Genomic DNA, 27,754 nt, shown 5'->3' with positions numbered 1-27,754 from the left:
CAGATCAGAATGAAGGTACATAAAATCACCTGGAGCAGTCTTTGGAATTGAGAGTTGGGACACTTCGGCTGATGGCCATAAAGGAGTCAAGGTGAGCCCTTGATAGGTGATGTTGGGATGAAGGTGTGTGTGTGTGTGTGGGGGGGGGTCCTTACAAATTTTTCAGGTCCAAGTACATTGTGTCTATAGGATATGTGTTTGAATAAGGGTAACTGAGCCCATGTAATTTCCCATCTTCACTCCTAATGGATAAAGTACGTGTGCATTGGGCATCATATTTATGTTTCCTTCTGATATCCAATTTTTTGGGGGGGGTACTGGGGATTGAACTCAGGGACACTTGACCACTGAGCTACATCCCCAGGCCTATTTTGTATTTTATTTAGAGACAGGTTCTCACTGAGTTGCTTAGCCCCTTGCTTTTTCTGAGATTGGCTTTGAACTTGCAATCCTCCCGTCTCAGCCTCCTGAGCCACTGGAATTCAGGCATGCACCACCATGCCTAGATCATCTGATATTCAATTTTGTGGCTTTAAGTAAGAGCTGCTTTGTTTTGTGCCAGAGGTGTTCGTGAGTAGTAGGAGCAGGAAAGCACTACCATGACTTCCTTCTGTTTTTACTCTGTAACTCAGCATCAGGCTACACTTCAATGTATTAGTAATTGTCATCAAGGCACTAAGTTTTAATTAAGCTCACACATGATTATTTTTCACCAAACAGACTAATTTATGAAACTGTAATTGTACTTCCAGGTGCAGCCATCAGCCCACAGTGTATCTTCGGTATGCACCGTGTCATGCACCAGTACACAGTGTGATGTTGGATGTTGTATTTGGCCCCCACTCGGGCATTGTCCTTTAATGACAGCTATTCATTCATTCAAAAATATTTGACTGATTCTGTACCAGTTTAGAGTAATACTGGCTGCTATAGTAATGGAATTTTATAGTTTAAAAAATTGAAGTTTTTATTTATTCTTGCTCCTTGGGAGTCTAAAAGTTGTAGCAGGTGGCCTTCTGAGCTGATTCAGGACCCAGGTTCCTTCCATCTTGGGATTCCACCACCTACTAGATTCTCAGAGTCCTTCCTTTCCAACGGGTGATTGTGGAAAGAGAGGATGATCCCACACACCCCATTCACTTCGTCACGACTTCCACCTAGAGGTGACACACATCACTCAGCTGACGTCTTATTGGCCAGGGTTGTCATACAGTGCACCTGGACGAAAGTGACCATGACTAGGGCACTTGCATGTCAAATCTGTTCTGTGGGAATCTTTGAGGGATGGCTTGTCATCTGTGGGACACTGTTTGGGGTTCTAGGGAAACAACAGTGAAGAGAGAAACAGATAAAAAATACCTGGCCTCATGGAGCATACATTCTTGAATTTGAAAGTTCCAAATTTTTCATGGGACAAGGCAGACAATAAACAAGATATAGTACCAAGGAGGAGGAGAGCTAAAGAGAAAAAATTAAAACAGGAGAAGAGGGCCGGGAGCATGGGTGTGGGGTGGGAAATCAGTGTGATTATAGAATGCTTTTTTAAAAAGTGACATTTTGAGTAAAGAACTGGAGAATATGAGGAATCCGGCCATATCTACAGGGAAAAAATTCCAGGCAGAGTACAAGTCGATATCAGAGAGGATCAGGCTAGATTGGGGGGGGTCTTTCAGGTCATAGGCTCTTGCCCCGCCCCTTCTATGTATCTAACTTGACTCAGTTATGATTTTCATAAAATGAAACGCACCTATTCAATGTGTTTTAACAAATGTGTATGTCGACACCCATGTAAAGATATGGAACATTTCATCACCCTTCCCAAAGTATCCCACTTAAATCAATCCCTGATTTGTCCCTGGCCCTGGGCCACCAGCAGCATGTGTCTGTCATCATAGATTAGTCTGCTTTTCCCTGGATTTCATGTAAATGTGTGCTTTTCTGTGTCTGGATTCTTTCCTTCAGCATGTTTTTGAGACTTGTCCATATTGCTGCAAGTGTAAGTAATTTATTCCTTTTTACTGTCTCTTTGTGAATTTCATCATATGGATCCCATTACATGGATATAGCACAATTTGCTTAATTCTCTTGCAGTTGTTGATAATTTGGAGCTATTTGGAGCTATAAATCTGATATGAACATAGGGTGCAACTCTATTTTTAGGGACCATATATTTCTGTTTCTTTTGTATCTAGGAGTGAACTTTCTGGGACTGGAGGGCGAGAGCATGCTGGAGCAGATGACCTCTGTCTTTCACAATGGTGGGACCACTCTATACCTTTACCAGCATTGTTTGAGAGTTCCAGCTGATGTGCATCCTCACCAGACCTTGTTGACAGTCTTTTAAAATGTAAGTCATACTAGTGTGTGCAGGGTCATGTATTATTTTGGTCTTAATTTGCATTATATGATGACTAATAATGTTGGACATTTTTTTTCATCCACTTTTGGCTATTTGTATGTCTTCTTTTGTGAAATATGTATTCAGGTTTTCTTTTTCTTTTTGGTAATGGGGTTTGAGCCCAGAATCACTTTACTACTGAGCCACAACCCCAGTCTTTTATTTTTTTATTTTTTATTTTGTGACAGGGTCTCACTAAGTTGATTAGGGTCTTGCAAAGTTACTGAGGCTGGCCTTGAACTTGTAATCCTCCTGCTTCAGTCTGCTGAATTGCTGGAATTTCAGGTATATGCCACTGCATCCAGCTTTTTTTTCTCCTAGTGTCTTTCAAAGAGTACATGTTCTTAAATTTGATGAACTAACACATATACAATTTTTATTTAGCTAATGCTTTTTGTGTTTACTAAAGAAATCTTTGCTTCGATTTTGAAGATTTTCAAATGTTTGTTTTTAGATGAGGCCTTATAAATCATAGTAGAATATTTTAACTTTGTGCTGAGTGAAACAAGAAGGGATTAGAGGAAGCTGCAGGTGGTAGGTTCTTCTGATGTGTCATAAGTTTAGTGTTTGAACATGGAAAAGGTAAATATTTAAGGCTGTTGGATAAATAAATATGGAGGTCAGAGAGTGGTCACCGATAAACATATGATTTGGTATCACTAGCTGAAGAGTGATGTCATGGAACTCATTCAGATCATCAGCATTTAGAGGTTAGTGATGAGGAATCAGCAAACACGATTGGAAAGGAGCAGCCAGAGAGGCATGACAAGACCAGGTACTTGGGGCACCGTGGAAGCCAAGAGAAGAAACGTTTTGGGTAGAATGGCTGAGGGTCTCACATTGGTTATAGAGCTGGTAAGATGAAATCTGAGATGACTCTGACCCTGGAGCTCAATGGTGACCTTGGCAGGCAGTTTTGATGGCGTCTTGGGGTGAGACTCTGGTTAGAGTGTGCTGAGAAGAGACGTTGGAGACAGTGAGTAAAGAGAACTCTTTCAGGAGTTTTGATCAAAGGAGAGAAATGGAGCAAGAGTTAGAGGCAAGTGGAGTCCAGAGAGTCGTTTTCCTTGTGTGAGTTTCATTTTCAGTGGTGGGGAAGCAGCAGGTCTTTATGTTGCTTTGGTAAAACTCAGTAGGATGGAGGAGAGAAAGGGGAAAGTTGATAAGCAACAGCTTTGAGTAGATAAGAGGGGAGAGGATGGAGGTGACAAGAGGAGGAATGGCCTTTGTGAGCAGCACAGATGGCTGTGGCATAGTGCAGGAGAGAAGGAGAGTGGTCAGGTGCCCGTGGATGGATTGGTGTGTGTGCTGGACATTGATGAACTGGTTCATCTTGTTTTATGGCTTTCTCAGTGAATTGAACTAGATTGCTTAACTTTTTAAAGCATTGAAAACAGTGCCTGGGGCTGGGGATGTGGCTCAAGTGGTAGCGCGCTCGCCTGGCATGCGTGTGGCCTCAGCACCACATACAAACAAAGATGTTGTGTCTGCTGAAAACTAAAAAATAAATATTAAAATTCTCTCTCTCTCTCTTAAAATAAAAAGAAAACAGTGCCTGGAAAATAATGAGTGCTTTATAATTTTTTTGTTAAGTAAGTACCTTTCCTAATTTCCCAGCATCTTATTATGGAATAACAATGATTACATATGGATTTTCAACTTTGATATTTGAGTGCATAAGTTAGAACTGTAAGCTAGGATCAGCACCTGAGGTAGTACTGCTGCTTTGTTTTAACTGGAAGTAGCTGTGATTTTTTTTTTAGGGTAACTGCCATGTGTGAATCCCTGAAATTTGTACCCTATTTCTTCATGGGGTGATGGGAGCCCTTCCCGATGAATGCCTTTGAGACACTGAACTACAGTTTGGCTAAATTGAGTGACAAGCTTACGAATAGATCATAAAACAAAAACATATCTTCAAAACTTACCATGTAAAGGATGCTATGCTAAGTGCTTTATATTTGTTATTTCCTTCAGCATACCCAGCAGCTTTGTGTGTGAGATCTTATATGTACTATGCATTGTGGCAACAACTCAGCATCAACCTACTTTACAAAATCAGATGCTAGGTTTCCTTACTTGCGTATCACACTTTTCTGCGACACCTGCTCCTGCTGCTACCTCTGCTGTAAGCTATCACTGAGCACCCAAGAAGAACACTGGACTGTGTATCAGGACACACCAGCTCTTGTTCCAGCTCTGCAAACCCCTGGATGATGGAACTTGGGAAGTCACTTGCTTCTTTGGAGATTCTTCATCTGCATTCTATGAACTCTGATGATCTCTATCATTCTTTCCAGCTCTAAGCTTCTGATATGTTTGCTCTCTCTATGGCTGCCATCTTGCTTGTTGTTCTTGGGTGCTCAATGATAGTTTACAGCAGAGGTAGTAGGACCAGGTGTCTTGCACCTCCCATAATTTCTAAACACCTAGGTCAGGGCCTCCTCTGTGACAGGTGGTTACAGATCCATGTGATTCATGGATCACATGAAGCTATCACCTATAGTTTTTCTCTTGGTGTCTTTCCAGTGGGATACTAGCAGGATTAGGTAGCTGAAGTTCCCCCAGTCTCTACTCCAGGAAAAGTAATGAACAAAACTGCTAGGTTCAAGCTGCAGACTCCTCAGGTTCCCAGAACACTTGTCCAAGGGCCTGATGGGCTAGTTTTCGTGTCTGGTATTTATTATCTTTGCAGAGGTTTGGCCCAGAGCCTGGAACTTGGTGGGAAGGATGAGTGATTAGACATGGGGCTCTCATGCATCTAACTTTAAAACATCTCAATTATGTCAGAAAGAGGGTTCAGGGTAACAGATGGGGTTCTGGGGATGATAGTGTAAATAATAAACAAGGGCACTTTCCATGATGCATCTCTGGTCCCAGGGAGCCAGTGTCTGGGCATGCTCTCCACTTGGATTGCCAAGAAACAGCAAATCCAGGAGGTGGCAGCAGTTGCAAATGGTACAATCCTTCAAACATACCTGCCCAGTGTCTATCTATGTGATCTTAGGGGTTGAAGGTAAGAGTTGTTCGGGGATCTCATAGGGGCTAGCCAGAGAGGTGCCTCATGCAGCCAATTGATAAGAGTCAGGAAATGAACGCACATTCAGATTTTTGAAGATGCATGGGATGGAGCAAAGGAGGTGTGGCCAGAATCGTGACTTTGATTTGGCAATATCCCCTTGTATGGGGCACAACACGGTACCATGATTCAAATAGACAGGGCATCTTTTATTGAAAGTGGGACAGAGAGATCTTTGATTCAACCACCTTATTTGTTGATTAAGAAACTGAGGCTCTGGGGGGAAAAGCAATCTTTCTAAGGTCACCACCAGATTGTTGGTGGCAGACTCTGGATTGAATTTCACAGGCTCCTGATTCCCAGATTCATCCTTCATTTCTGCTATACTTGAGTCAGTTTCCCATAATGGCCAACTGTGTTGGTGAACAAGAACATGGCCCTTTTATTTTGTGCCATTGAGATTTCATCACCTGATGGGCAATACAGGGCAGGTCCCCTGCAGTCCACAAATATTTTCCACTATATGTGTGACAATGAACAAGTAGCGAAAAAGGGGCCAACAGAGGAAAGCCAACATACGTGTGAATATGAGACACGGAAAGAAGGCTTCCTGGCCATGAGGCTGCAGGCGAAGACGTGCTGAAGTCATGGCTCTGCCACTTTTGGAGACCTGATCCAGTGCAAGTCACGGAACTTATCTGAGCCTCTTGTGTAGAATAGACTTGAATGGGGAACAACCAAGTGGATTATTAAATGTGAAGAAACTTTGCATAACAATGCAAAAGTAAGCTTTCTGATTTTAATCTCGAGCAAGGGAAAGTTGTCACTGGCTGGGCTGAGCAATAGAAGAGCGTGCAAAACTGCCTTACACTGGGAATAAAGACTATGCCCTGCACTAAAGTCACATGGAGGCACAGAAACAAGACCAGCTTCTTGGGAATTGTTGGAGTTCCAGATGGATGGAAAGAAAAAAATTTGTCACTTGGGCACCCGGAAGATGGGTATGAGGAGTCTGGATTTTATTTGCAAGTTGTGGAATCTTGTGGGTACTTTGGAGTGGAGTGATGATAAATACAGTGTGTTGCATTATTCACTTGGTGGTCATTGAAAGAATAGATTCATTCATTCATTCATTCAAAGATATTGATTGGATGTTTGACCCTGTGCTATATGTGGAGGACACACTGGCCATTAAAACCAGATAAGGTCTGTGGTTCCTGGTAGCTGAAATCTAGTGATGAACTGAGAAGGTGGGAGCTGGTAGAGATTGGGGAGGATCCCAGGGTCCTACAAAATTCAAGCATGAGACTCCACTGACCCTCAGGACAAATCATCAAGAAAAGGTGTTGGTCATCTTGTCATGGGGCATTTCCCAAGAAGATGGAAACCTAACCATGGTTGTTAAAGCAATGTCCTTGATATCACAGTGGACCCCAGCATAGTTGTGAAGTTCATGGTTCTCCATAAACAGCCCCTGACATAATACAGGGCAAGTCTGACCTCAGGTGGGGAGTTTGGAGTTTCTTCCTTTCTGAGTGGGTTACCTCTTGTTGCCACAAGATTCTGGACTTACACTTCATCCCTAGTGGTTACGCCTTTTGAGATCATTGGCCTCTCTTCTCCATCTCCCTTAATTTATTTTGGTTTGTAACAGTGAACACTCAGAGCTATTTCTCTCAGCTTCTGGTTACTTACTATGGCAGAATATGCTAATTATATGCTAAACATTCAATTTTCCCTTCATTCCCAAAGAGCAGGATCCTGGTTTTAGCTGGGCGCATTTCTAGGAGGAATAGCCAAGAAACACAAGGACTACATTTCTCAGCTTTCCTGGCAGCTGGGAATGGTTTCGTGACTAAATTCTGACCAAAGAGATGGAAACTGAGGAGCTGCATGGGACTTCAATAGTCCCCTTCCTTCTCTGTCCATCCCTTGCTTGTTACCTGACCCTTGGTCCCTGCTCCTGAATCTCCAGCACTGGGGAGGGCTCTCATTAAACTTGATCCTAGGTATGTAGTATAGGGGGAAACCCAGTATACATACTCTTCACTATTGATAGTTTTGAGATAGGAATTTGGGGATACAGAAAAGGATAGATAAACTCAGTCTCAAAAGAGAAACACCCATGAGCCAAGAGCGACTGGAATGTAGGATCACCCATCTACCTATCCCTAATTCATTTATTGAAATACAGAATCTTTTCCCCCACCCCCCTGGCTCAAAATCTGTCCACCGATCCTAGGTGGAACATCTCTGATCCAGTCCCAACAGTTTTCCCACGTCTGTAACTGTTCATTCCCTCCCATGGGCTCAGAGCTTCTCAAGTGCCAGAGATATTTCTGCTCTAATGGTTTTTGTTTTGGTCGAGTTTAGAGATGAAGATACTTAGGCACAAAGCATATCCTTCCCCCTTCCTACTGCTCCTGCATATGAGCTGGGGCATCTCAGGTCTTTCTGTTGCCAATACACCTCCCCTTTCTTTTAATCAATGACTTCTCAGGAAGTTCCACATTCTTTAGAGCTCCATCTCTGTAGCTTCCCTCCTGGGAAACCATTACACACACACACACACACACACACACACACACACACACACACTTTCTAAAGCTCCAGCATCCTATACATGCCCTCCCAGGCACACAGCTCTTGTTTTATCAATGCAAACATAGATCATTCTTAGCAAAAGTTTGAGAATTCCTACTAGCACTTGGTCTTCTGCTAGAGTGATTCTTGAGCCACATGCGATTTTTATGGGAGGGTGTTACTGCTCAAGCTGTGCTGTCTTCTTCTCCAGTACAGTCCCCAACCCATCCATGGTTTAGCTTTCCATGGCCTTTGTTACCTGAAGTCAGTCCTGATCCAAAATTGTTAAGTGGAAAATTCCAGAAATAAAAATGTCACACATTTTAAATAACTTTATTACAGTATTCTGTTATCATTGTTCTATTTTGTTATTCGTTACTCTTGTGAATCCTTTACTATATCTAATTTATAAATTAAACTTTATTGTAGGTATGTAGAATGGGAAAAAAACAGTGTACAGTTCCTTAGCCCATTTATCGATGGGGTTATTTGAGGTTTTTTGGTATTAAGTTTTTTTGGTTCTTTATATATCCTAGAGATTAATGCTTTATTGGAGGTGCATGTGGTAAAGATTTTCTCTTGATTCTAATTTATTGATTCTTGATTTTATTTCTTGTGCTTTAGAAGTCTAGTTAGGGAAGTCAGATCCTAGGCTGACTGGTGAAGATTTGGGCCTATTTTTTCTTCTATTAGGTGCAGGGTCTCTGTTCTGGTGCCTAAGTTTTTGATCTACTTTGAGTTGATTTTTGTGTGAGATAGAGGTGAGAGATAGGGATTTAATTTCATTTTGCTACATATGGATTTCCATTTATGCCAGCACCACTTGTTGAAGAGGCTATCTTCTCTCCAGTGAATGTTTTTGGCCCCTTGTCGAGTACGAGATAACTGTATTGGTGGTTTTGTCTCTGTGTCCTCTATTCTGTACCATTGGTCTACAAGTCTATTTTGGTGCCAATACCATGCCATTTTTGTTACTATAGCTCTGTAATATAGTTTAAGGTCTGGTATTGTGATGCCTCCTGCTTCACTTTTCTTGTTAAGGGTTGCTTTAGCTATTCTGAGTCTCTTATTTTTCCAAATAAGTTTCATGATTACTTTTTCTATTTCTATGAAGAATGTAATTGGAATTTTATTAGAAATTTCATTAAATCTGTATAAAGCTTTTGGTAGTATGGCTATTTTGACAACATTAATTCTGCCTATCTAGGAGCATGGGAGATCTTTTTATCTTCTGAGTTTTCTTTAATTTCTTTCTTTAGTGTTCTGTAGTTTTCATTGTAGAGGTATTTAACCTTTTTTGTTAGATTGGTTCCTGGCATTTTATTTTATTTTATTTTTGAGGCTATTGTGAATGGAGTAGTTTTCCTAATTTCTCTTTCAGTGGATTCAGCGCTGATGTATAGGAATGTGTTTGATTTTTGGGTGTTGATTTTATATCCTGCTACTTTGATGAATTTATTTATCATTTCTAGAAGTTTTCTGGTGGAATTTTTTGGATCTTCTATATATAGAATCATGTCATCAGTTTACAGAAGAAGAAATACAATTGATCAACAAATATATGAAAAGTGTTCAATAAATATATTAAAAAGTGTTCAACATCTCTAGCAATTAGAGAAATGCAAATAAAACTAAGATTTCATCTCACTCCTCTCAGAATGGCAATCATCAAGAATACAGGCAACAAGAAATGTTGGCAAGGATGTGGTGAAAACGGTACACTCATACATTGCTGGTGGGAATGCAAATTGGTGCAACCACTATGGAAAGCAGTATGGAGATTCCTCAGAAAATTGGGAATGGAACCACATTTTGATCCAGCTATCCCACTTCTTGGTTTATACCCAAAGGACTTAAAATCAGCATACTATAGTGACACAGCCACATCAATGTTTATAACAGCTCAATTCACAATAGCTAAACTATGGAACCAACCTAGGTGTCCCTCAATAGATGAGTGGATAAAGAAAATATACTCAATACTTAGCTTTAAAGAAGAGTAAAATTATCGCATTTGCCAGGAAATGATTTGAGTTGGAGAATATCAATGCTAAGTGAAATAAGCCAATCCCACAAAATCAAAGGTTGAATGTTTTCTCTAATATGCAGATGCTAATTCACAATAAGGTGGGGGGCACTAGGGAAGAATAGTGTTACATTAGATTAGGTAGAGGGAAGGGATGGGAGGGGAGGGGGGAATGTGAGGACAGGAAAGATAGTAGAAGGAAACAGACATTATAACTGTATGTATATATGTGACTGCATGACCAATGTGTTTCTGCAACATGTACACTCAGAAAAATGGGAAGTTAAATCCCATCTATGTATGATATGTCAAAGTGTATAAGTGCATTCGACTGTCATGTATAATTAATTAAAACAAATAAAAAATTTAAAAAACAGTATACATAATGTTTAATACTATCCATGATTTTGAGGTTGGAATTTGGGAATAGAAAAGATAGACTGAGGCTCAAAAAAGAAGTGCCCATGCCCATGAGCCCTTGGAATGCATGAACCACCCACCAACCACGCATGCAAAGAGCACCCATGAATCCCTACAACTCCTGCGCAGTCCAGTGACACCCTTGTCCCCCACCCTTGACCCATGCCATTGCTTGCAAAAGAAACAGGAGGGAAATGCAGAAGTGCAGAAAAAACTGCCATGACATTGTGTGACTGCACTCTGGCTGCACCTCTAGTCCAGGCACTGGTGACCATCCCTTTATAAATATAAGTGTCCCAAGGGGGTGCCATCTATTCCTCTGAGAGGGCCTGGATTCTCCCTTGATTTGTATTCCTTCTCCCTTGAATGTATATTCTTTGTTCTCACCAAAAATGAAGGTATAAGCAGGTGAGGAGACGAATCCATGCAGTAGAAGTTTGAGCCCCAAAGCTTCTCACTCTTAAGATAACCCACATTCTCCTTTGAACGTGCATCTGCTTTCCTAAATAAACCTGTGCCTGTGCCCCTGACTGTGTGCTGAAATTGTTTTTCATCAGGTAAGCCAAGAATCCCACTTATCGTGAGACTAGGTCTCTTCTCTGGAACCTGCTTGGACCTCTGGTGACATTTTTAGGCACCCACTGGAGTTAGACAGGGGATACATCCCACCGCAGACAGGGGATCCTGCTGAAGTATGACCTGGCAATCATGAGAGACAGCCTCTTTTTAGCCTCCCAGTACCATGTGCATTTTCCAAGAAGCTCAATGGAAATAGTGGTTTAATGCAATAGAAGGCACCCCCAAATAGCATTAACCAAAGCAAATGCTTTTTGATTGTTTTCTATACTGGGATTCCACCAAATCTTATTTGGTAAAAAGAGTTCCAAGACTAAATATCTTTTTTACACCAACAATCTAGTCTCAGGATCTCATTTTATAGTTGTTCAAATGCAGGCTCTGAAAGGAAAAGTCACTTCCCTGGGGTCACATAGCCAGTCCCTGTTGCAGTTGGTTTCACACCCAGGTCTTAGGGCTCAATTTCAGTATCTTTACTGCTCTACCCTCAGGCTCATATTATTTTCTTCGAAGATCTGGATATATCAAGTACCAGTTAGATGGAATTATCTAGTTCCAACCCTGAAATGGGTCAGAAACATTATTGTCACCCCACAGATGAGTCGATTATGGCGGCTCTCCTGTGGCCTGGTTAGAGGTAAGGTGGAGGCTGTCAGGAAGCCCTTAGCAGAGCCCATGCTGGCCGCCTCCCTCAGAGTGGCAGGGGCCTGGCTGCCTTATGACTTAGATCAGGACAAGTGTTTCCTCTGTTTATTCACTGAGCAGCTACTTGGTTATTATACTACATTTTCACATATACTTCTCCATGAAAAATCATAAATTCCTTAGTAGGTATGGATGATTCCCTCTTTAGTGATGCAAAAACGGAAGTATAAGCAGGTGAGGAGACGAATCCATGCAGTAGGAGTTTGAGCCCACAACCATCTTTGAAGTTGGTCCTATTTTTTATTCTTGCACAAATCTTCCTGCCTGGAAGCTGAAGACAGTGTCCAGTAGTCCAGTGCATGGTTGCATTCTGTTCCACAGGCCTTCCCACTACAGGGCCAGCACCCCTGTGTCTGCACTAAGAAGGGATCCTGGAGGTGGGGTGTCCGGGCAGGCGCCGTGGGTTATGGCCCCGTGCCCTTCTCCAGGTCACACCTGCAGCCAGCTGGGCTGTGCTGCTGCTGCCAAGAGCTCCCTGCCCCTTCCCTGGCTTCTTTCTTATTTATTTGTTTATTTTTTTTTAGAGTCCACTGGGCAGGACTAATATGCAGTAAAACTGATTTGTGCTCTTTCCAGCCCTGGCTGAGAACAACAGCCGCGTACATTCGTTGGGAGGTATTTAATGGATGATTTATAAGATGTTGAAGATAAAACTTGAAAGATACATGGGCAGCGCCGAGGTGCAACATTCTTGAGAAACAGAGAACATTAAGTGCTTGATTGGCTGAGATGATTTAGAGGGAAGCCCCAGGCAGCCATCCCGTCATCCCCACATTGTTCTGGCAGCTTCTCTCCCGACAGCCACAGCCTAGGATGCAGGTCTGGGGAGGTGGACTGGGCAGCGGAGCTCAAAGGAGACACATGCTTCATTCATGGCCAAGGCTCCAGGGCTTTCTGTCTCACAACCCTGTCGGGATGCAGCTTGGGTTCTCTTAAGATGGAGTTCAGCAAGCAGAGGGCCAGACGCTTCTGGGGAAGGCCTCGATGAGGTGGACTCTTCTTTTTTTTTTTTTCTCTACAGAAGCTCAGCTTATAGTTGAGGCAGTTACAAAAATACTAGGCTGGGTCCCTATCACGATCCAGGCAGCAAGAGGAGAGATGAGCAAGGTAGATGGGGTCCCCAAACTGCTAGTTTTTCTCTTTCCTGATATTTTCCAAAATAAAGATGAGGCATCTGCTCTAGGGGAAAATATCAAATCAGAACTGTTTAGAAGAACCTGGCTCTGGTTACTGACTCCTACTGCAATAAACCCATGGAGAGCTCGTTGGTCTGAACGGTTCTGCTCTTCCCACGTTCACTCTGTGGGCACACGGTATGTTGGCTCATGGCCTTGGCCGCTCACAGTGTCAGTGTGGCCCTGCTTCCTAGGCTGACTCTTGGCAGAACTCCAAAATCCACAGGTGACCTCGTGCCTCTCTCTTCTCAGAAGGCCTTCTTCCCTTCTTTCCTAGACTCTCATCGTCCTCCTTGCTCAAACCCACAAAATGTACCACCTCTGCTCCCCCGTGGTGCCGTCTCAAAGCTCCTCAAGCCGTACCATTTCTAAGACATTCAGGCTCCCAAGGATAAAATAGCTCCAAGACCCCAAAGAATGACTTTCCTGATGGTAGAATCACAGTCAGTGACTGGAACAGATGTTTAGAGAGAGGAAACAAGGACAAAGTACCTCCCGGCCTCATCCATCTTATTCCATGGATGGACACCTGTCTCTTTCTGGTAATGGGGAAGTCCTTTGTCTTCTCACCTGCTGCCCTGCAGGATCCCTGGGTGAGCTAAGAAGGTAGGAGAGTTGCTATGAGCAGGTGCACTCACAACCTCTCTGCGGTGGGGGGCTGCACTCCTCAGCCCTTGATCCTGGGAATCCAGTCAAAAGGCAAAGTTTCTTGCTTCATGTAAGGAAACCTGGCTATTGCAGGTGCTAATCTGAATTTACCCAAAAGACGCAATGAAGAGAAAGTTGTTTTATTATAGAAAAACAAAGACATTTGAGTGCAAGGGGTCAGAAAACAGAGATTAGCAGTTATTTTGGAGCCATGACCATGGCCCAGGTGGCATCTTGGACCATCTAAATTACACAGGAAAGTTTTGAGATCCAGAGAGGTTAAGTGGCTGGGTAAAGTCACCTGGCTAGTCCCTGGTAGGGTTCTGATTTTCACCCAAATTGTTTGTCACTAAAGCTCAGTTTGGCTTCTGTGAGTCTCTGCATTAAAGCCCCTTGCAGAGAGGAGGTGCTGACTGGCCCACACTGGGACAGGTGTGGCTTCTCAGAGGGGCCATCTGTGGGCACTAGGCCAGCCTCCTTGTCCCTCCCCCACTGTGTTGGCACCTCATCTGTCCCACACGGCTCTGGCCAAAGATGTGAGCTAATTAGCCACTTTGCTGTTTTATAAAGGAAGAGAGAAAGATCTAGTAAGAACCTCTACTTTTTGAATAATGGCCACGTTTTGACCTCTCTGCTCCCACTGGCTCCAAGGTCAGAATATATTAGAGACATCATCAATATCTTTAGCAAACAGCTCCTACCCACCACCAAGCACTGCAGTTGGCCTGGGAGAGAGGGGAACATCAGTTCACGGCAGGTTAATTTAATCCAATTTAACCAGAGCACGCAGAGGTCTGAGTGTGTTAGGTACCATGAAGGATGACACAAAGATTAAGACAGAAGCAAGTGAGAAGGGTCATATTGTCTAGTGGGAGACGTGGTCTATGCTAACAAAACTCTACAATTAAAATATGAGGCAGCAAGTTGCTGAGTCTACAGATAAGCAGAGACTGAAACGTTAAGAAATCAAACACTTATGTATCATATGTCAAAATACATCCTACTGTCATGTATAACTAAAAAGAAAAATAAGTCAAACACTGGACTTGTCCTCGGGTGGACTGGATTCAAGTCGGCACAACTGTTAGCTGTGTAGTCTTAAGCAAGTCACTTAACTGTTCTGAGTTTCTCTCTTCTATGCTACAGACAGGTAATTCTAAGCTCTTAGAGTTATTTTGAGAAGTAAATGAAAGATGTGATGAATGTAAAATAATTCCTCTTTGTATCTTACATCTAGACACGGATAAAAATTTAGCAGTATAGCTATCTAACTAAAAAAGGGACCTTAGCCTGAAAAGAAGCTGAACATGCTGGGTATTATTTTTTAACGGTTTGAAATAACAACTGCGTACTGAGCTCACAATTCCATGCCTTGCAGTTTGGGCTGGGCTCAGGTAGGCCCTGCTCCTCTTGCTCGGGCGAGCTCTGTGTGTCTGTGGTCAGTTGGTAGATTGGCTTGTAGCAGGATGATCTGAGGTAGCCCCCCTTACCATTAAGGTGGATAAGGGCTGTTGACAGATGTGATATGGGCAACTTGGTCACGTTTCTTTCATCAACCAGCAGCATAGATCAAGCTTCTTCATACTCTTAATGAAGTTTGAATCTAGCAGATAAAAACACATAGGAAAGGCTGGGCACGGTGGCACACGCCTGTAATCCCAGCAGTTCGGGAGGCTGAGACAGGAGGATGATGAGTTGAAAGCCAGCCTCAGCAATTTATGGAGGCCCTAAACAACTCAGCGAGGGCCTGAACAACTCAGTGAGACCCTGTCTCTAAATGAAATACAAAATAGGGCCGTGGGGCCTGAGGGTGTGGCTCAGGGGTAGAGCGTTTGCCTAGCATGCGTGAGGCTTTGGGTTCCATCCTCAGCACCACAAAAAAATAAATAAATAACTAAAGTTATGTACATCTACAACTAAAAAAATATTTTAAAAAATAGGGTTGTGGATGTTGCTCAGAAAAAAAAAAAAAAGAAAGTCCCAGCTCAGTTGGCACCAGGGTCCCCAGGGAAGGGACAGATGTAGGTCATAGACTTCTGTCTTTCATCACTGCAGAGATAGAGAAGGTCCACACGGGCAGGGTGATTAATGGTCAGGGAAGCCTTCCTGGAGGAAGGGGGTTTTAAGCTGGGCCTGAGCGCACTGGCAGGTCAGGGGCTAGTAGAGACAGAGAAGGCCCCGGATGGGCCTGGGAGGAGGCCCATGGAGGGAACATTCTTGCTGACCTTTGAGAGAGAAGGAGCCTCGAGAATCAAAGAAGACTGAGCTGGGTGCGGCGAGCATCCCTGTGATACCAGCATTTCAGGAGACTGAGGCAGGAGGATGGCAAGTTCGAGGCCATTCTCAGCAACTCAGTGAGGCCCTCAGCAACTTAGCAAGACTCTGTCTCAAAATAAAGTAAACTAAAAAGGGGTTGGGATATAGCTCAGTGGTAAAGTGCCCCTGGGATCAATCTCTGGTACCAAAAAATAAAACAAAAACCTGAAAACTAGAATCAAAGATGGTCTCTGGTCACATATGAGCCCCGGGTCTGGCCATTAGCAGTGCTAGCTCTTTGTGGGCCTCCCACATTAAAGAGGAGGGAGAGGGGACAAGAGAAGTCTGGGAGAGCAAAGAGAAGATGATTTTTAAAAATTTTAGATTTACAGAAATGTTGCAAAGATACTCCATGGAATTCCTATATATCCCTCACCACTTCCCCTGAGAGTGCCTTACATAACTACGTACAACTGTCAAAACGAAGTGGTTAACATTGGTACAATATGACTAAATTACTATTCAGCGACTGCACGGTGACAGTACTACCGGACGACCTGGGCTGCTGTTCACCAGTTTTCCTTTTTCTCTTTCAGGATCCAGTCCAGGATCCCAGGTTGCGTTTAGCCATCTCGTCTCCTGATTCTCTCCAGATCCCTGACTGTTCCTCATGCCTTCCTTGTTTTCAAAAGTGCTGAGGTCAGGAAGCAGTGCTGGCGTTCTGTAGAATGTCCTCCAATTGTTCTTGCCTGATGTTTTCTTACGATTAAACTGGGCTTATGAGCTTTGGGAAAGAACACCCGGGAGGTGACGTGCCCTGATGGGGGAGGGTCCCTGACCCACTCGGCTCTCGTTGGCGATGCTGACCCGCGTCACCTGCTGACATGGCGTCCACCAGATTGCTTCACTATAGAGTTATTAATTTTTTTCCTTTCCATACTCTATTTTTTTTGGAAGCAAACAACGAATTCCAGTCTAAAGCCAAGGGACCAATAGAGTCTTCTGAACGTTTTGTTTTGAGATACTTGTGTATGGGCATGCAGCTGTGAGAAATATAGTGCCCCTTGGTATGCAAGGGGGATGGGTTCCATTTACCTCCAATATCAGGAACGCTCAAGTTCCTTACATAGAATGGCATTTTATTTTCTTATAACACACATAGATCCCCTGTATAGTTTGAGTTATCTCTAGATTATTAAAATACCTACTATGAAGCCTACACATCACTTCATTCCTATGAAGTACTTGGCATGTTGTGAATTCAAGTTTTGCATTTTGAAACTTTCTGGAATTTTTTCTAAAAAAAAAAAAATTCTAACCAACAGATACAGAACACACAGACATGGAGGGCTGACTGTATTACAGAGATCTTGTGTGGCCTTCACTCCATTTCTCCCAATGGTACCATCTTGTATCACTGTAATACAGTTTTATAACCAGGAAATTGCCATCGATAGAATAATCCACCAGCTTATTCAAATGTCACCATTTCACTCTCGCCTGTGTGTGTTTAGTGCTATGCAGTCTGATCATGCGATAGGTTTGTGTGACCAGCACCATGGTTAAGAAGCAGAACAGTTCTGTGGTGTCAAGGATCTTTTGTGGGTTGTCTTTTTATAACCTCGGCAGCTTCTGACTGACCTCTGACCCTTGGCAGTCACTCTCCATCTCTGTGATGCTGTTATCTCAAGAATGCTATAGGAATGGAATTGCAGAGTGGGTAACCTTTGGGGACTGCTTCTCTTTCCACTTGTAATTCCCTCCAGATCCATCCAAGTTGCTCATGGTTGCCTGTTACCCACACGTTATTCCTATTTATTGCCGAGTCCTCCTCTGTGGGATAGATGTACCACAGTTTGTTTATCCGCTCACCCGTTGAATGACATTTGGGTGATTTCCAGTTCCTGACTATTACAAATAACATTGCTACAAACATCCATGTGCAAGATTTTTTTTTGTGAACAAATGTTTATATCCCTGGAATAGATGCTGAGAGCACTTGGTTTTGAGCAGAGTCCAGGTTATGCCTGGTTTTACTCTTTCCTCTTGATGTCCGGATTGACCTTGGGCCAGTGTCTGTCTACAGCTTGCCCAGAGCCTTCACTGAGGAGCCCAGCAAAGAAGCGTGGCAGGCTGTGGCTTTTCAGTTAGAAGGAGGGGGCTCTGCTGCCTGCTCCTCTGTGGTTTCTGGTGCTGACTGGGCTGGGCTGCCCTGAGGGAAGCAGGCCCTCTGATTTGGTTGGAGGACCCGACTCAGAACTTCTACCTGCATTCCCTCTGCCTCCTGTCTGGCTTGTGTCAACACTGGGGAAGACAAACCATCGGTCAAGGGCCCACGGAGGTGTGGAGTCCGGAAGTCAGGCCAGCTGGGGTGAGCCATGTGACCTGGGGTGACTTGCACAACCTAAGCATTGACGAACTTCTCATTCATGTGTGGCCCAGTGAACAGAGACCCTGTGCCCACACTGGAGTAGAGATTTATGTGCTTGAGGTACTTTAACAGGACCCATCACCACTGGATAATCAAAATAGCCCCTTCACAGTTGTTGTAGGCAGTCAGCTTTTTGAATACACAATATTATTAGGTTATAGTTTCACAAGGAGCAGGTCATAGCCCCATTAATTGGAATGATATACAGTGATCCTTTGGTATCCCTGGAGGATTGGTTCCAGGACTCCCCACAGATAACAAATTTCATATGTACTTAAGTCCTTTATATCAAATGGCATGGTATTTACATATAACCTACTTCCTGCATACTTTATTAATTATTTTTTTAAATTTATTTTTTAGTTGTAGTTGGACACAATAACTTTATTTTATTTATTTTTACGGGGTGCTGAGGATCGAACCCAGGGCCTCGCACGTGCTAGGCGAGCACTCTACCACTGAGCCACAACCCCAGCCCCATCCTGCATATTTTAAATCGACTCTAGATTATGTGTAGTGCCTAATACACTGTTAAGTGGTATGTAAATAATTATTATTCCGTATTGTTTAGAGAATAAAGCTAAGAAAAAATGTGTGTGCCTGTTCAATACCCATCCATTGTTTTTTCAAATATTTCTGATCCACAGTTGGTTGAGTCCATGGATGCATAATTCACAGATGTGGAGGAAAAAACGGTGCTTCCTAACGTGAGATGGTGCTGGGTCATCAAGATGCAGTCATGCTTACTTCAGGGAGGTGCTTTTGCTGTGTGGGTAACTGGTGAAAAACATTAGGTGCAGCCCTTGCTGGAGTGGAGTCGGTCTAGGACTGGGGAAGCCACGTCCTCTTCGTGCCTGAGACCACAGTCCTCCTGTGGAGAGCGAGACCTGTGCAGAGCAAGGCTCCTCTGCTAAGTCACTGGAGTCCGCTGGACCTGGGAGGGAGAAGACCAGATTTCCTCATTCTGGTCTGAGTTGGAACAGGGAGGTCAAGGCAAAATGTGGTGACGGGGCAAGGCGACAGGGGACTGAGAAGCGGGAGAGGCCGGGGCTGCTGTCGGGCTCCTTCCTCACACTTGGTTCTTGGAATCAACCTGCTCACCCTCTCTGACTCCACAGGGTCAGTTTGTGGTCTGACCTGAGGCTCTGGGAAGGTCTTTCTACGGGGTATTGCTCAAGGAACATCACCATCTTGTCCCTCAAGGTGCAGAGTCGTCCACTTGAAGAGTGAAACGACACTGTGATACAGATGACACGGGGCCCTGCCACATCCAGGTTATGTTTAAAACGAGGGGGTCACGTCCATGCAGTTCCCAAGTCTGTCTGGCTGCTAAGATATCAAGAACTTGTAAAAGTGACAACCCCCTAGGCCCCACACTAGATGTCCTGAATGACAATATCCCGAGGGGAGGCAAGGATCTGTCTGTTCGACCGATTCCCCAAATGATGGATGGATGAGCAACCGGATTTGAGAAGGGGGAAGTGGACGAGGAGACACAAAGGAGGAAAGGTCTGCTGTTCTCACACCCTGGGCCGCCCTGTCCCGGAACTCCAAAGCTCTCTGCAGGCACGCCCTTCCGCCATCCCCCTGTCAGGCATGGTAGCAAGAAAAAACACCACACGCTTTGCAATTCTTTCCAGAGGAGGGGAAGTGCAAATGGAATATTTCCTCTAAATTTCTTTCTTTTCAGAAATTATCCACCTGACCAAAGGGCCAGCTGGAAAAACTAGTTGATGACAAATGTGCGTCCCTGGGAGAGGCACACAATGGGCATTCACAGCCTTTAACCCACGTTCTTCTTTTATTTTTTTACTTGTTCCAATGTTCTACATGACAAGAGGATGCATTTGACACATCAGACGTCAATGGAGTATAACTTCTCGTCCTTCTGGTTGTACATGATGTAGAATCACACCCGTCGTATAGTCATATATGCAGGTAGAGTCATAATGTCTGATTTTTTTCTACTATCCTTTCTACCCTAATACCCGCTCCCCTCCCTTCTCTCCCCTCTGTCAAATCCAAGGAACCACTATTCTTCCCTAGCCACCCCCTCCTACTGTGAATTAACATCCACATATCAGAGCAGATGTTTGGCCTTTGGTTCTTTGGGATTGGCTTATTTCACTTAGCATGATATTCTCCAGCTCCACCCATGTACGTGAAAACGCCGTAATTTCATTCTTCTTTGAAGCCGAGTAATATTCCATTGTGTATATATACCACAATGTCCTTATCCATTCATCTGTCGAAGGGCATCCAGGTTGGTTCCATCATCTAGCTACTGTGAATTGAGTTGCTGTAAACACTGATGCAGCTGCCTCACCGTAGTGTGCTGATGTTAAGTCCTTTGATTAATCCATGTTCTTGAAAGAGTCTTCTTCTTTTCCTCCCTGTCTCTCTTAGCCCCATTCTCCCCTTGAGCTGTTGTGGTCTGACCTCCTCTCCCATGCTGCCCTGAAACAGCTCCTGCCAACACCCCAGAGCCCTTTGTCCAAGCCCAAGGCTTCTCCCCAGCTCCCATGCTGCTTGCTGTGACTCACGCTATGTGCATCTCCCCCATTTGATACCATGGACCACTCCCTCCTCTGGCTCCATAAAGCCATCTCCCTTGTATTTCCTGTTAGTCCCCTGGCCATTCCTTGGGGTCTCTTTGTCACCGTATCTTTTCTGGTCCTCCTCAGATGTTCTCCTCAGCCTCTTGTCCTACAGAGCCACGCTCTGTCCCTCTTCCCGGGTGCTGTGCTGCATCTCCAGGGCTTCCTCTGTTACTTCCTCTGTTCTGACTCCCCAGTCTCAAGCCCACATCTCTTCCTATCTGCACCTCCAGAAGCACATATGATCGATATCCTCCTCCCCAAACGCAGCCCTCCCTCTTTGTCAGTTTGGCGGGTGGCATTTTGCTCGGTTGCACCAGCTGGGCATCCAGACACCATCCTCTCTACTTTGGACATCTGCTCCTTCTCCATCCCGTGCTCACGCCTCTCTGGTGCAGGCTCCTCTCTTCCCTGGACTCCGGCAAAGCTCCCTAAGTGGCTTCCATCCTACCACCCTCTGCACAGTTTACAAAGGGATCTTTATAAACCACAGATTTCGTCGTGGTTTTGCTTAGTTTAAAGCACTTGCCAAATTCCATCATCTGCTACTTACTCCTCACGGCTCTTTGCTGCCTGGATCCATCTGCTTTCTCCAGCTCTGCCCTCACTCTCCGAGCCCCAGCCCCACTGGGCTTCCTGCATGTCCTGAACATGCCCCGGGTTTCCTGCATGAGGCCTGGCTTTCACCTGGTAAAATAGGGCTCATCTTTCAAGGCCCATGGCATAGACTGAATATGTGTGTCCCTCAAAGCTCATGTTGAAGCCCAAATCCCTAATGTGATGGTATTAGGAAATGGGTCTTTTGGGAGGTGATTAGGTATAGATGAGGTCATGAGAGTGGGCCCTAATCTGAGCTATTAGTGCCCTTACTGCAAGAAACACCAGAGAGCTTTCTGCCTCCTTTTCTCTGCCGTATGAAGACACAGTGAGAAGGTGGACATCTGTAAGCTGAGCACTGAGCCACAGACCCAACCTTACTGGCAATTTGACTCAGACTTCCAGCCTCCAGAACAGCGAGAAAATTAACTTCTGTTGTTTAAGGATGCAGTGTATGGTATTGTGTAATGGAAGCCTGTGCAGGCTGCTTCTAGTCTTCTTTGTCCTGCATCCTTAAGCCACTGAGAATTGACCACTGCCCCACCATCTCCATCCACGGCATTAGAGGGACATTTAGCATATTTCATTCCAGTTCAGTAATCTTCCTCTTTCACCAGTGCCAACGGGAAGCAGAGTGTTTATTCATCGGTGTATTCCTAATAGCACGATATGAGGCACATGTTATTTCAATAAACATTTATAGGAAAAAATGCTGCTTTAAGTTACACAAGAGGTTAGGTTAATGGTAAAAGTGAAAATGATGTCAGTTAGCCTTTAGTGAGGCCTACGGTGCTCCAGGCATTTCAAATACAGTGTTAGTATTCACACCAGCCCTAGGGAATAGGAATTCAGGGTGTTACTGTTCTCATTGGATAGAAGAAACCAAGGCATCGAGAGTTCAGGTAAGTTGCCCTAAGATTAGTGTCATAGCTATGTGAGTCAGCTTTGGAACCCCAATCATCTGACTCCATCTCTCCTCCTTAGCTAAAGGCAGGCTCTGTCCTGAGCAGGGACTGGGGGTGGGTGGGAGCTGGGGGCTGTGGGTAGGGGCAGGAGGAAAGAGGGAGGCTGGGCTACGGAGCCAGTGTCCCCCTGCTATTGGATCAGATGCCCAGCATCCCAAGGGCAGTTCCCTTCTCGAAGGCTGGGAACAGGAGGAGAGAAGTGGAAGGAAGAGATGGTCCTGCCAAGTTTCTAGCTTGACAGCTCCCATCTCTGCCATCCCCTCAGTCAATCTCCAAGCTCGAGAAAGGGAAGGTAGAAGGGGAAAATCACTCTGGGTTTGAGAAATATTTTCTTTAAAATATGTAGTCAAATGGCCTCACCACCAGACAGGCGGATCACATACCGATGATTTAGCTGCAATATCATTGAGTTCATGGAGTGAGGAATTCCCATTCCCATCTCTGAAAAGACTGGAACTAAATAAAGTTGAACTGATGTTTGGCAGTGCAGTGCTAGGAAATCTATTTGAGTTCCTATTTAAAGGTACAGAGCCTTATTTTAAAGCAGTTTCCTAGGGTCCAGATAATATATCCCATGATATCAAAATACATGTTTCCTTGCACCGTAAAAGCCTCCTTTGCTTAGAAAGTTTGGAATATCTCTGTACCACAGGTTTCTGTATTGGAAACTGCAAGTCTAAGAAAATTAATATTTTTATGCCAAACATCTTCCGATGTTGGCTCATTGAAATCTTCACAGAAACCAAAGGGGGTCAGTTATATTCTTATTGCTAATTTGCAAACAGGAGACTGAAGCTTAAAGAGGTAAGGCTACTTTTTCTAAGTTTCACAGCCAGTGCATTTCGTTCAGGTATGTGGGTACAAACCTCGATTTCAAAGCTGGGTAGCCCAGGGTACCTAGGCTCCAACTCTAGGACTTGGGAGACCTCACTTCTCATGGTTCTGAGCCAGACTCCAACTTGGGCACGAAAGGCTTAGTATCTGGGTGACTTGGGCTGAGGATAACTCGGTGTGGTATATATAATACTGGAGCAGATCACAGCCACTGTGTCTCAGTCTTCCCATGTAAAATAGGAGACAAGTCTTACCCACTGCATTCTGGTATCATGGAGGAGGCCGCCAACATAATGTGTCAAAGGGATCTCATCATAAATGCACAACACCTGGACATGGCCCTTGAGTGCATGGAGTACTGCAGCCATAGAAGCAGGGGTGGATTGGCACATCCAGGAACCCTGAGACCACAGCTGACCTGAGTTTGCTGGCAGCCTGGCCCTAGGATGTCTAAGCCCCCAGAGCAACTGATTTCCATCTCCCAGGCTCGGGATCCATGGTCCTGTGGTTATCCCTTTCCTCTTTTCGCCCAGTCAGAATCACTTCCCAACCTGGAGTCTTAATCACAGGGAGCAATTACACGAGAATAGAACAACAAATCGAGATCGATACAGACTCGACTGTCTACTGGAAGGAACAAAATTTATGACTAGCCTGGATTATGCTTACCAGCCAAAAATAGCGGCAATTCCAAGCAACCCCACAGACCAGGATCAATCATGGCATTTTATTACTTTGCTAAACCCTGCTGGCTCCCCACCCCAACCTCCATCTTGTTAGAACCCAATCGCCAAGGAAAATATTGCACTTGTTATCAAATTTTCGAAAGGGAATTTATGGCAAAGACAGATTGATTTAAAGCTGCTTCTAAAGGGGAGCGCAGGGCTGTGGAAAGGTAAATTTTGCAGCGTCTCCTAGATTGGTTCTTTTGCTTATCTCTTCATTTTATGACATAATCTGTCGTAGCATTACCCAGGGTCCTTTGGGCTGAAGCTTCTTGCCTGGCATTAGATAAGGGGGAGATATTGTCTGGGTGTAAAGTTTAAAGCCCGTGGCAAGGGCTCATTTTTCTCATTTCAGGCAAGGGAGAAAGGATATAAAACGAAAAGCAAGCAATCAATAAAGAAGAAAGATAGAGATCTTCCCAAAAAAGGAAAAAGAAGAAAATCCTCACCTCGCTGACTACTCCTCTAACTAAGACTTTAACAGGCGGATAATGAGCTCCCGCGTCCTCTGGTCTGGGCAGGGACTGGAGGGCAGGCAACAGTGCTAGAATAATCCACTCCCCCTTTCCTCCTGCACCCTGCGTGAGGACACACAACTCCCATTGTGAGCTCTCGGATTCCTTCCATACAACTCAGCTTTCCTCAGCTCCATCAGTCAACCTTTAAAATTAAGAGCATGTGGGTTAATTAGTTACCCAGCAATGGGGATGGGGGATAGCAGTGGTTATCCAAACCAAGTACACAGACTCTGATTCTATCCTGCAGATGTGAGGCATCTCCTCCCCTCTGCTCACGAGAGAATAAAAGGAAAGGTGAAAGTACCCTTTGGTTAATCCTGGAGTTTATGATAGACTAGGCTGATTTAATGGCTCTACAGTCATTCTGTTGTTAGAAAATCAATATTTTCCTAGGAAAGAGTATGGACTGCTATAAATACACTCCCAGTTATATGAACCTTAGCCACAGAACTTACATATTGCAGAGACCAGGATGAATGGCAAAGAAACAGCCCTCCTAAAGCATCTGGGGGAACAGGGTGCCTCACAGAGAAACCCAAGGGCAGGTGTATAATCTGTGAGCACCTCTGAGACTCACACCTCCTGTGACCTTGGGGAGATGGGGACACCCTGTGATCTCCCGGTGGGTGGTATTTGCTTTCAGGGTTCCTGGGTCACTCATTCTGGAGCAAAAGGGAAAATATTAGGGAGTGGACCCTCTGGGCAGGCAGAACACTGGGGAAGGTACGAAGAGGAAGGAACCAAAGGAAAGGGAGCATGAAGTTATGGGTGAGGCAGGACTGGCCGTGGGAGGATGTCTTGACCAGGAGGACGTCATGTAAGTGAAATGAGCCAGACACAGAAAGGAAAAGATTGCATGGTCTCATTTATACGTGGAAACTAGAAAAAAAAAAGAGGATAAAATCCTGGTTACCGGGGTCAGGGAGATGGACAGGAAGCAGAGACACATAGCAAGAGGGTACAAGGCAGCAGGTAGATATTCAGGATGAGCAAGTTGGAAGATCTAATGCATCACATGAAGACCACACTTGATAACAGTGGATCATATTCAGGACTTTTACTAAGTGAAGAGAATATAGCTGCTCTTACCAAGGGCTGGAGGGATGGGGGACTGCCTGAGACAATGGATATGATAATTCGTTTCTGCAGGGCAACTGCTTTACTATATATGTATCTTATGATAGCATGCTGGGTACCTTATATATATACAATAAAATTAATTTTCTTAAAAAAAGTGGCTGAGTTTGAATCCTTCTCTACCATATCTTGTGTGACCTTGACCCCCAGATTTTGCAGAGAAAGAAACTGAGGCTAATAGGGATTTGTGACATCTAACACACCAGGCTGTTTTTGAGTTTAAAAGAAGGTAAATGTTAGACATTTGCCGTTTTATTTTAGCTGTCTAGCATTAACTCCACTTTCTACACCCAGGGAATTCGACATCATTTTATCGAGCCTCTGGGACTTAGAGTCTTTCTTCTGCTATGGAATCTGAAAGTGGCACACATTTGCATTTCCCATCCTGCTCTGCAAGTGTGGTCAAACACACCTGCCCTAGATTTTCCCAGGAGCTAGTGAGGAAAAGCAGCAAGAACAATGAGTTCTGGTAGTGCCTGTGGACACATTCTAGCCCTGGGTGCAGCTGTGACAGCAGTGGGAACTTCTGTCCAGGCCAGCCCAGCTGGCCGATTTGGAGCAATGTGTTACCTTACCAGACCCTCCTGTGGATAGAACCCAAATGTCTTCTCTGGTTGTCTAGGCTCAGAGCCCATTTCTCAGGGTCTCTCTGTACAGAAGCAGGCCAAGAGAGGCAACGGCACATAGAGACAGAAATGCAAGGTGTAGGGCCTGAGCAAATAGCCCCATGGGCCTCTACTCTGCCTAAATTTGTGGAGAACTTTTTAAAACGAGCACTTAGGGTCACCTGGCACACAGTAGGGTTTCAGAAAATTAATCCTGATTACTTGAGATTTAGGGACTTAAGGGAAGTAAGGGACTGGGAATTGGGTAGTAGACAAACATCATTAGAGAATTGGCCTCTGTTACCCCATGTGCTAGCCGGAGGACAGTCCCCAAGCCCTAGACCTGGGCAGACATCTTGTGGTCAGTCCAGTCTGCTCAGAGACTCTCCCAGGAAGAAAGAGGTCCACTCTGGCTTTCCTGCCCTGTTGCTTAAGGCAGGTAGTCTGCGCAGACTGGCGCCCTGGTCAGAAGAGTCTGCTTGAATTGTGGGGCCCAGCGGGCCTCATTATCTCCTCCAGTCACTTGCCTGGAAGGCTCCTGGGTTCCCTTCCTGGGAAACAAACCTGGAAACAGGAAGAGAGAAAGCGGCTGGGGAAAGAATGAGCAATTACAGATGGCAAGCACCAGCCCCAAACATGCAATTACTTTTCAAACAGGCTATTTACAGCCCAGCAGCAGGAGCCTGCGGGGAGCAGGGAGTGTGTAATCTGTGACTGGTCAGGGCTCCGGCAGGCAGGAGAGACAGTCACCAGGGATGCCAGGAGATGTGAGGCAGAGACAGATACATAGGGGTGTGGGACCCCGGGAGAGAACAGAAAGGATGCACAACCCCCTCCCTGATGTGCCCTCACGCTGCTGACTTCTCCCTTCCAGCTGTCTAGATCCTCCATCCTGTAGGCATCTACCATGTCTGGCTTCTCCCCAGGATTTCTCCTTCACCGGGCCCCCTTTCTTGCCTTTTCTCTCATCCTCAACTCAAATTCCCACCACCCTGGACCAAACTCCCCTGTACTCTTGTCCAGTAACAGAACGTAGAAGATGGTTCTTATTTAATCAATGCATGTCTCAGTTTTCTTGCTCATAAAATAGGATCCTAAGGGTACTTTGTTCTTAGAGTTGCTGGGAGGGCTCTAGCAATCACTGCTGGTTAAATACTGAGCACAGGGCCTGGTATATGGTATCAACTGGGTAGATGTTGTAAATGTGAATGGTGATTACTTGCCATTGATCTATTGGAGATTTCTGGAGCTCAGAGAAAAACCATGGTGGTCAGGTTGCTCTTTCATCTCTGCCACATTTGACTCATTCAAGTCAGAACAGGAAATGTTTATATGATATTAAGATATATGGAAGAAGAAGTTCTTGCAAACCTTTTCATCTTGGAACTATTTACATTCGTTCTGTAGAGTCAAGACTTAGAAGTCCTCTTCTGTGCTTGTTAGAAAAGACTTGAAAACTGTTATGTATGCCCAATGCAGGTTTTGTGGTCAGCCTCATTATCAAAAGAGATGTTTCACCAGGACTCTTTGTGGTCATTA

The sequence above is a fragment of the Urocitellus parryii genome, chromosome 14 (assembly GCF_045843805.1).
Source record: "Urocitellus parryii isolate mUroPar1 chromosome 14, mUroPar1.hap1, whole genome shotgun sequence".
Classification (NCBI taxonomy): Eukaryota; Metazoa; Chordata; class Mammalia; order Rodentia; family Sciuridae; genus Urocitellus; species Urocitellus parryii.
This window is presented reverse-complemented; position numbering follows the sequence as displayed.